The sequence below is a fragment of the Octopus bimaculoides genome, chromosome 17 (assembly GCF_001194135.2).
Source record: "Octopus bimaculoides isolate UCB-OBI-ISO-001 chromosome 17, ASM119413v2, whole genome shotgun sequence".
Lineage (NCBI taxonomy): Eukaryota > Metazoa > Mollusca > Cephalopoda > Octopoda > Octopodidae > Octopus > Octopus bimaculoides.
Genome location: NC_068997.1, coordinates 55,253,873 through 55,264,826, shown reverse-complemented (window position 1 = coordinate 55,264,826; position 10,954 = coordinate 55,253,873). Strand labels below are relative to the sequence as shown.

Genomic DNA, 10,954 nt, shown 5'->3' with positions numbered 1-10,954 from the left:
TGTTTTACTTTTGCCGTATAATTCCTACACCATACACAGTTTTGTAAAAAAAAAAAAAAAAAGAAATTATAAAGCTATTCAAGAAACTTGATCACCAACATAACCATTATTTTGGAACTGGTCCATGTTAGCAGTCGCCAGAGAGAGAGAGAGAGAGAGAGAGAGAGAGATTTAAAGTGTTATGGACGTCCATTGTAGATGGTTTCTATACCCATAGTTACAGTAGAGTCTAAAGCAGAAGTGTAAATAGTTATGAGTGCCAGAAAGGTCTCTTCTTTTTGAGATATAAAGGTGATAGTAATGTGCAACGATTTCCTGGCTTTGAACGTTCTGTTTATTTATTTCTAGCAATGTTACATCTTGTAGTAGACAATTGTAGGCTGTTCATTTTCTGATTATTAGTTGGATAAATGTAGAATGTAGCAACATGTGTGTAGAAGGAAGAGAAGTTATTAGTTGGCTTCAGTCTCTGCACCAACTAGGTTTTCAGAAAGGGGTAGGGCAGATAGATGTGAGTCTGTGGGGAGGTGTGGACAACTTAAAAAGTCTCTCAGAAATATTTCTGCAGATTTTTTCAGACTGAGTTCTGACTTCATCAAGCTCACTGATGTGGGAGGAAAGCAGTGAAGATTTGAACTCTCATGAGGATAGCATCATTTTCTCTGACTAATTTAATTTGGATATTTTCAGAAAATAGACACATTTGTCTGATGTCTTTGTTAATCAAAGAATTTTGTGTAAAGATAAATATAGATAGATAGATAGTGAAAGTAGTTGAGATGGATAGATAGATAGATAGATAGATAGATAGTGAAAGTGGAACTCTCATCCAGAATAATTGTAAATTTTTTGTCATTTTTTATGTCTAATTGAGGTAAAAGTTGACTGGAATGAGAAGGGGTCTTCACATGTGTACAGTCAGTTATTGAAGGGTGGGGAGTATGGCATGTGTAACTGAGTTGGATTGTGTTGGTGGCTGCCTTTTTTATGTAAACTCTCAGATGAACCCAAATCAAATCACACCTTTACTGTAGTACCTTGATTGTGGTAAGAGGATCTGAGGGAGAGTTTGCTGTTAATTCTAGCATGCTAAATTAACATGTAGAGGGTCTTTTGTTGGCTTGTAGCCAGGTTAGATAAGATGAATGATGAATATAAAACAAGGAATTTGTAGTTTTATTAAGAAAACTATAAGATTTGATTGTTTCCAGAAAGTGACAGATGAAGTGAACTCACACACAGACAGACATACATACATATATATATATTGAGATAGATAATCATATATGTACACACACACACACATATATAAATGTATGCATGCGTACATACCAGCAATAGGACATAACCACCCCAATACACACACATATTTGTAGATACACACATTTGTGTATTCACTTGTTACTCTGACAAATAATTTATTATTATCATTATTATTATTATTATTATTATTATTATTATTTAAGTGATTTATCACATTTGTTGACTAAGATTTAACAATGTGATCAATTTTTCAAAGACCTTTGACAGTTTAATTGGTTGGTGATATTGCTTGAAGAGAACATGTGGCAAGGAATATAGATTAGCAGCTGGCAAATCTGCTGGAGAGAAGAAAAAAGAAAATGCTTTAACAAGTATTGTTTAGGAAGTGTATTTCATGAAAAACATAACATGCAAACACATTTTGGCAGAGCTTCAAACCAAGTAACACATCTAAAATGCAGCGACATTTTCTATTGCAGCTGTTTTGAGTGAGTTTGCTTCATTTTGAGAGGAACAGCTTTTTCTATATTCACACCTATGTGGTATATGAGTGAATGGAGAAGTCAATCATTACAAGTCAGCAGGTGACTCACAATGAATTTGACTGTTATTGTAAGCTATGTGCTGCACTTTAGATGCATATGTGCACCACTTTACAGGCATATGTTGCAGCATTTACAGGAACAAGCTTACAAAAAGTTTAACGTTGTATGTGAATATTTATTTTAGATTCTTCTATAGCAAGACATCGATACGGCTGAACAAGAGTTGATGTCATGTATCAAGCTTGCAAACATCTGTAAATGCACACACACACACACACACACATAAAGGTGTGTGTACATATATATATATATGTGTGTGTGTGTGTGTGTGTGTGTGTGTGTGCGTATGTGTGTGTATGTATATGCACATATGTATATGTGTAAGTATGTATGCATATAGGTGTGTGTATATGTGTATAATATATATATATATATATATATATATATATATACATATACATACACACACCTGTTCACAGATATATGTTTATGTTATAGTATTTGTGAGTGCATAGATTTATTTATTATTTATTTATTATTATAACCTTTTGCTTGTCTTTAATGTTATGCATATAATGGCATCTCTCTCTCTCTCTCTCTCTCTCTCTCTCTTATCGCTTTATATATGTATGCATGTATGTAATGTGCATATATGTCTGAACCTATTTACTGATGCATATTTGTGTTCCTTAAAACCAGTCTTGTTGTCTCGGTGTGTGGTGCATGATTTCACACTTATATCAATTTATTGAAGACACAGAAAAGTTTGACACTAAAATAGCATTAATGTTTGCTGCCATCTAATTTCTGAAAGGCAGCTCAATTGGAACATTCCTTTATGACAGAGGAGGACTGGTTCAGAGCTGAAGATATTGGCTTTGACTTGTCTCAAATGCAGCTGATTGTTAGACCAGTTTTCTGGGTTCACTGATTCACTGAGTCACCCTGTGTTTATTTATTTGGATCCATTAGTGATAGAGAGCACTAAAATGGATTCAAAGAAAAAGCTTTCTAGAGAATATTCCCATTACTTTGTGCCACACAACATTCTGTGACATGCAAGAAATTCTAAAATCTGCAAACAGACATCTAAAACCAAAATGATTTGTTGACTTATAAATTTTATTTTTCTTCTGACATTTTTGCAAATTGCCTGGGAAATGGTAGATCCTTTGAAAAGATAGTATGGAACTTGGTGTTTCTTACAGCTTAGTGCTCCCTGTCTTTGAAATGGTTGGAAACTTGAGCATCTGTTGAAAGAGTTTGTAGTTTTTCATTTAGATGCTGGCTTAAAAAGAAAAGAAGGAAAAAAAGAAATAAGATAGAAAGAAAAGAGATAGAAGGGAAAAGATGAATGAAATAGAAAGAGAAAAAATGAATAGGAAAAAAGAAAGGAAAGAAAAGGATGGTTGAAAGAAAGACAGTCTACATGGTTCCAAGAAGCTACAATTTGGTAATGCTAACAGTTGAAGGAAATTATTTGAGAGTTTAGATTATGGAGATCAAATTTCTTTATTGCAAATATTTGATGTTCCATTTGGGCCCTGTTGAAGAAACCAAATAAGAAAGAATGCTCTGAATAACAAATAGCAAACTGAAGTCCCTCATTAAATTGTGTATTGAATATTCTGATATTATCTTTTGCACTGAACAGAGAAAGTGAGAGAGAGAGAGAGAGAAAAAGTGGGGGTGGAGTGGGGAAGGATATTTTGGATTTCAGCAAGATCTATCAAGTTACTTTCAATGACAAATAGTGAAAGTATTACATTTATTGACAATAAAAACACAACAGTACCCCATTTCTGTAGGTATATTTAGGGAAACCTTACCAAAATAATGTTTTGTCTGTGATGTTAGAAGCTGTTTCACATTAAATAAAAATATAAATTATAGATTATTATTAATAGATTTTGTCAAGGCATCAACATTCACAAGAATTAATTGGGTTTGTTAGAAATCTTGATAAGAGTGTGAAGTCATTTATTTCATAAAGTCAACCTGTAATTCATTAAAAATATTTCCCATTTTAAGTTGATGGTGAAGTGTTAAAATGGTGTGTATGTGTGTGTACAGTGTACTGAGTGTGTTTGTTGTGACACCATCACTAGAGAAGTAGCCCATTTCTCGTAAAGACCTATAAGAGCCTCACAACCGATTCACCACCTGAATAATAACGATGCTGATGATAATGATGATGATGATAATCATAATGTTGGTTTCAAATTTTGTCACAAGGGCAGCAGTTTTGGGGTAGAGGATGAGTCAACTACATCGATCCCCAGTATGCAACCGGTACTTATTTTATCAACTCCAAAATGATGAAAGGCAAAGTTGACCTTGGTGGAATTTGAACACAGACCATAGCAACAGATGAAATGATAATGATAATAATAATGGCAACAGCAACAATAATTTGTGCAGTCTTTCTAATTTATTGTCTGCCCTGACTTTTAATAATGCAGACTTCAATCTCATTCATAGATCAATAATATACTCAATGCCAGAGTTTATTTGCTTTTGTTTCTTGTCTTATATACACCTGTACGTTGGTAAAAATATATTTACACACGTTGATATCTAATTGTATACATCGGTATTAGTAAACACCTGTGTATTCACATTTTATGCATTATTTGTACACACACACACATACACATATTGCCTGACATTTGTATGTAAATATTATTTAATATACACAATACAGCAAGACATGTTCGATATTTTCTAAGTTTACCTTTTAATATAAAAGCTTCCTTCAAATCTCGACATTTTATTCTTCTTTATTTCTCATCAAAATCTGTTTCAATAATCAACGAATATAAGCCTAATCCTTAGATTCCTCCATGATCCCTCACCATTTGGCATTTTTCATGCATTAAATGTATTTTCATGTGGTAAATTTAAAAGCTATTATATCTTCATAATTAGAAGTAATTAGAATAACATTCATATTCAGTAAGAAATGCATGCATGCACACACACACACACACACACACACACACACACACACACATGATAGGTGGGGAAAGAGAAAGGAGGGAAGTGGAAGTATATTGCTAATGTTACTAATAATGTACTGGATCTTTTTTTTGTTGTTGTCCTTCAAGGATCACAATGAAATGAATAATAAAGTAGTTTATAATGATGATGATGATGATAAAATCAATATCTGAGGCTTGTTAATTCAGAAATAGAAACTACTGCCTTGGAAAACTCGGACCAACTTCTACAATGCATCCAAAAGTGTAGGAAGAGGTTAATCTTCTTACCGTCTGTGTTGACTTTATTAACATGAACCAACAAAGGAGTCTCTGGGTGGGTGTGTTGTGGTGACTGTAACAGTAGTAGTAGTAGTATCTAGTTCTCCCTTGAATTATCACAATAAAGGAAGGACACAGTAATGTCATCCTGTATGTCATGCACTGTGTCTAAAAAAAAAAATGAAATAGTTATTGTTGGAATATATTTCATCCTAAATTTGCATGCTGATCGTTTACCAAGGTCAAGAAAACTATAATTCCGTTGTGACATAATTCCGTTTTTCAAAACCTGATGTTTAGAATATAATTCAACAAAAAGTTATTTCATAAAATCTTGTCAGGGAGTGGATTAATTTATATAAAAAAAAACTCTTTAAAATGAAAGAATTTATATTATAGATGGACTAATACAAACTGGAATCAAAAAGACTTGCTGGCTTAGAATTGAAGCAAGAATTAGCAGAACAATAACATTCATCAAAGCCTACTGCAAAATGACTGACTTGTTTTACATAGAATTAAAAAGGATTCACTTTTTTTAAAACTATCATTTTAGCATTTAAAACCATTCTTTATCATTTTATAGTTGCTGTCTTTGTTATTCCACCATTGGTTTCAGTTGATTTTAATGGTTTTAAACCCTAATATATAATTTATTTGATTAATAAACCATTCTCTTAGTAAAATTCTTTAACTCCTGCTGTAAATATTTTATATGCAAGACAGTTATTATATCAGTTCTGTACAGTGAACTTTAAGAATGAGTTATAACGTCAACAGAATTGCTAATAAATATCTCTTTAGAATCCTACATTTTCATATTCCTATCACCTGTTGTGATATGTCAGATTCTAGTTCAACCATTAAAGATGGAGCAATTTTAACTCTTGTTTATTCTTTAGGTGCCATTTAGAAACCAGTTGTTCTCTTTGTTTTTCTCTTTCCGTTTATTATGGTATTGACTAGACTGGCACAAATTATTTCTTCCATTGCACAGGTTGCCTGAAATTCTCTTAAACATTGTCATACCTTTAGAGATATGCCATTGTCTTGCTTTGAATTGCAAAAGAATTTAAAATATGTTGAAATAAAGTTGGAAATAAAGTGGTAAGAGTATGAAAAATAAAAATAAAAATTATTTAGCAATTATAAATTTTGAATGTTTTTGACATAATAAATATCATTCTAAACGTAGTCAATACATATTTAAGAATTTATTTAAAATACTGGAATAAACAGTAAAAAAAGGAAAAATCTTTTGTAAAATATATATCACATTTCAGCAGTAATTAGCATAGCTGAAATATTTTATATCATTTTTAAAATATACTCTTTCTTTCTTATTTTTCTCCTCTCTCTCTCTCTTCTATTAATCCCCTAACCACCACTGTCACACTATTTTCTCTACTGCTACCCACCTCACAACCATAGATCTGTTCCTTCCATCACACTCTAACTTCTCTCAGTGATCAGACTAAAGTCATCATTCTCTTTTTCAGGTGTGTGTGTGGGGGGTCTCTTTAATCTTTCTTCATGGCCTAGTACTAGGCCGTGAAAAGAAAATACACTCTCGAAAGTGGTTGGTGAACTGAGCAGAGACAGTCCAAGGTTGAAAGGATTCTTTAATCTTGCTGAGGGCAAGACCTCTGCAGTGTTGGTGCCATGAAAAATGGTGTTAGACGAGACACTTAGTTGTAGAAACCATATCAAACTGATACATTGGCGTAAGATGTCTTGGTGTACTGTCTAACCCATGCCAGCTTGGAAAATGCAATAATAATTATAATGATGATGATGAAGATGATAACAGCTACTTTTGTTGATAAATCTAATCTTCATGAAATTCCTATTTTAGACACACACACATACACACTAATTCCAAGACTCAAAGACCTCTTTACAAGATAGTTACTTAGAATCCACACATTTTTGTTTTGTGTTTTGAAGTCTTGAAGAACAATTATTGTCTTGTTTTGCTGTTTAACACTAAAGATTCTCACCATTTTGTCATGGAATGATTGTTAGAACTGGCTCAAGGACCATTTTTTTTTTTGTTTTTGAGAAATGGTTTTAAAAAAATTACTATAATTAGTCCTATTAACATTGTTGAAATAATTAATAGTATAAATAGCTGAAAATTTATCATTATAAGTGTTTGAGTTGTCTAGATTCTTGATAAGATAACATAATGCCTCAGGCATTTCCTATCAATCTCTTAGCTTTAGCTGCTCCCATCTCAAGCTATTCAATTTTTTGCATCATCACAAAACTCTTCATTCACACACTAAATCCAAATGTCGATTGTAGAAACACAAGAGAATTTGTAGTTTCCACATTTAACCAAACTGAGCAAAGCTCCTCGAAGAGGGAGGCTTACCATTCACTTCAATTTCTGCTGTAGCCCAGTTGCTTTATCAGAAGATAATTTAGTTTCTCGGATGTAAGTGCAGTCTGTTGTTAATGATGGATTTGCAGCTTTCAGTGTTAGTAATTTGGATGGTGAAATTCCTTGTTACAAAGTGAGATAAACCAGCTGCTACTGATTAACATTGTTAAAATTGCTAATTAACATCTGCAGGGTTTATTATTATCCCTCAGTGAAGTATAGACTTCCCTCAGTATTATTACATAAATGCGATAGAAAGCGATCTGTTTTATTTATCTCAGATCCTGGCACCAGAAACTAAACATTATCAGAAAAAGTGGGAAATTATTCATAGAATAAAAAGCTAACCAATTTCAATGAGTAACAAATGAAAATAAATGATTAGATTTCTATATAGTGACACTCAATCAGTGATTGATTAGTTGGTGTTTAGGTCCAGGTTAGTTTTGACTAAGTAAACTTATGATCAATGATATACTAGTTATGATTATCCTGTCTGTCTTATTGGCTTTATACAGTATGCCTTTACTTTTTATGATGGTAAGATCTTAAATGGAAGATTTGGCTGCTATTTCTAGCAACCAGAAAATATCTTCCTCGTTAACTGAGAACTTCATTAGTTTATTGCTTATTCTCTTTTACTTATTTCATTCATTAGGCTGTGACCATGCTGGGGCATCACCTTGAAAACTTTTAGTGAAACAAATAGAGTTATTGTTTTACTAAGGCTGATACCTAGTTTATTAGTCTCTTTTGTCGAACTGCTAAGTCACTCGGATGCAAACATACTAACAACAGTTATCAAGTGATGGTGAGAGACAAACACACAGAAGACACACACACAACGCATTTCTTTCTGTTGCATTCTACCAAATCCACTCACAATGCTTTGGTTGACCTGAGGCTATAGTAGAAGGCACAGTTGAACTGAACTTGGAACCATGTGGTTGGGAAGCAAACTTCTTACCACACAGCCATGCCAGTGCCTGCCTCATTCTTTATATGAATATATTTAGAGAAAAATGCTTAAGTGTGCATCATAAGATTTTGTATCTAAGGTAATAGTTTTTCTGAGTAATACTGAACTTTATATGGCTTACATTTAGTCTGGGATGACTCTATCTGGTATAGCTTCATTCCACTCTCAGACTACATAGACAGAGAATCTTTACAAATAAAAACATCTCATAATGCGATTAAAGTGATCAAGGACCAACATCAAAAGTCAGAAATAAATATAATTTAATATACACAATTACAAAAGAGCTGCCAATTGTTTTATGCTGTAGAGATACATGGCATGTTATATAAATCTACCAATTTAATGTATTTGAAAGCATGAAACTACTTGTAGCTCTTTTGTAATTGTGTATATCAAATGATATGTATGTGTGTGTGTGTTGTTGTGTAAAGAAGCTTAATAATATGGAGAAATTACTTAAAATTTGGAGAGGAGCAGCAAAAACTGAGAAATAACTGTAAGAGTAAACTGGCTTTTGAAGCTGTGCTTCCTGAGTTAACGTGGGTTTTGTGGCTGCAAATATACTCACTGATTCACATACGCACATATTCACACTAATGTGCACACACACACACACATGAATAAACTGATGTACACTCACACAACCATATATACACACTAATGCATATGTACACATGCACACATGCAAGCATGCACACACACACACATACGCATGCATGCACGATATGTAATTATTCATGGAACATCAAGTAGCTTACTTTGGCCGAGCTACTTAGGTAAACATTATCACTTTTCTTGAGATTGTGTGTTATTTAGATTTAAGCAAGAAACAACAAAAGATATGAATGAATTGCGAGAGAATGTTAATATTCCCCTTAAAGTGTTGTGGTTATGAATGAGTATCATTACTTCTCCTTTAGCACTTCTATTTCATTTCTATGGTATGTTTAAAAGTTGTGAGATAAAGGATTAACAGAATAAAGAAGTATAGAATGATTCACCAACATATTGAACAAACATACCATCTTTACATACTGTGCTGGCAGAAAGAAACACAAACATACTATTTATAAGAAACACAAACAGTCAGTTTTGAAGTTAGTTATCAGAAAAATATACATCAATATTTTCATAGTGCACATAGATAAATTTCTCTTAAATTACCTTGTTACATAATGTTTTGTTATACAATCATAAAATAGTAATTGTTAAAGACAGCAACATTTCTCTTCCCTGAGTAAATATTATAGTTTTTCATGAGCTGTCATCCAAAATATGTGAATTATAAATTTTCTGAAACACAGCATAAAAACTCAAACTGTGGTACACTAAAATATATTAATCCTTTAAAAATATAATAGCAATACTGTTTGGTAAAGCTTGTAAATAAAACAGGTCTTTCTTTTAACTATGTTATTCTGCTAGGAACTCTGATGATGACGAGTATGTTTTTATATGCAAGCATTATATGTATATTAGGGAGTTATCTATATTTGAGAGTGGTGATACCAAATTAGTTACACTCAAAAAGAATGACTATTCATAGAGTCTAAACTGATATAATGATGGTTCTACAGAAGCTTCCTCACTGACTTTCCATCTGGTTTAAAGTGCAGACAACAGAGGCACCACATGTAATTTCTATAATCTGTGCAACTGTGGTTACTTAAGCTGAATACTGACATTCATCACATCATTAAAGACATAAATAGTTCCAATTTGTTTTCCGTTAAGTTTTCTCTGCTGATTGCAAATGTCATCTATTGATAAGTGTTCAGTTTGGAGATGATGACCTTATGACTGTCTTCCACTCTTCTCTTCTATGTAAAGGCATCTTGCTTGAATCAAATTTTGCCAGGATTTGTGCCATCAGCTCTTATGCCATTATTCATATTTTATTGATTTCTGATGAACACACCAGTGGGGCTGCATATTTTAAGGAAGAGAACAGTTGAGTACATTGACTCCAAGATATGACTGGTATTTATCATAACCACCATGGGATAATGTGCCTAAAAAGCAACCTTGGCAACAGTTCAAATTAGAATGGCATTTATGTTATATTTGTGGTGGTGGCCCTCGTTGATAATGATCCCTTGTATTTTTTCCCCTTTTATCTTTTACTTGTTTCAGTCTCTGGACTGTGGCTATGCTAGGGCACCACCGCTACAGTTTTCACTTCCTTGTCACTGGAATAATGCTTGCCTCTCAAAACCTCTTTCGTGGCGCCGAAGAGATGATAGTCTGAAGGCACTAAACCTGGTGAGGGTGGAGGTAGTGAAGAAGTGGCTCAAAGACCAGTCAGCAGAATTTCACAGGGCAGGGATACGTACTCTCATTCAAAGGTAGAACACTACTATTGAGAGAAACAGTGCCTATGTTGAGAAGGAGGGATGTAATCCACAGAGGACCAGTTTCATTTTGATGTATGGTACATGTTCCTGCGTTGGTAATTATACCTGTCCTAAACAAGATGGCATTACTTTTTTTTGGACTCACACTCATATATATATATATA

At 33.2% G+C, this 10,954-nt stretch overlaps 1 protein-coding gene and 1 long non-coding RNA gene across 15 annotated transcripts in view; one reads left to right on the top strand and one right to left on the bottom strand.

The window, feature by feature from the left end:
* The window catches only part of LOC106878639 (thrombospondin type-1 domain-containing protein 7A), a 999,802-nt gene that overhangs the window by 353,734 nt on the left and 635,114 nt on the right, over nucleotides 1-10,954 (top strand). The window lies entirely within an intron of this gene.
* Nucleotides 2,295-10,954, bottom strand: part of LOC106872439 (uncharacterized) — an 18,433-nt gene continuing 9,773 nt past the window's right edge. Inside the window, exons 2-3 of the long non-coding RNA XR_008265801.1 lie at nucleotides 5,078-5,236; nucleotides 2,295-3,096 (exon numbers count right to left, since the gene is read on the bottom strand). This is a non-coding gene — a long non-coding RNA (uncharacterized LOC106872439). The remainder of the gene's footprint in view (nucleotides 3,097-5,077; nucleotides 5,237-10,954) is intronic.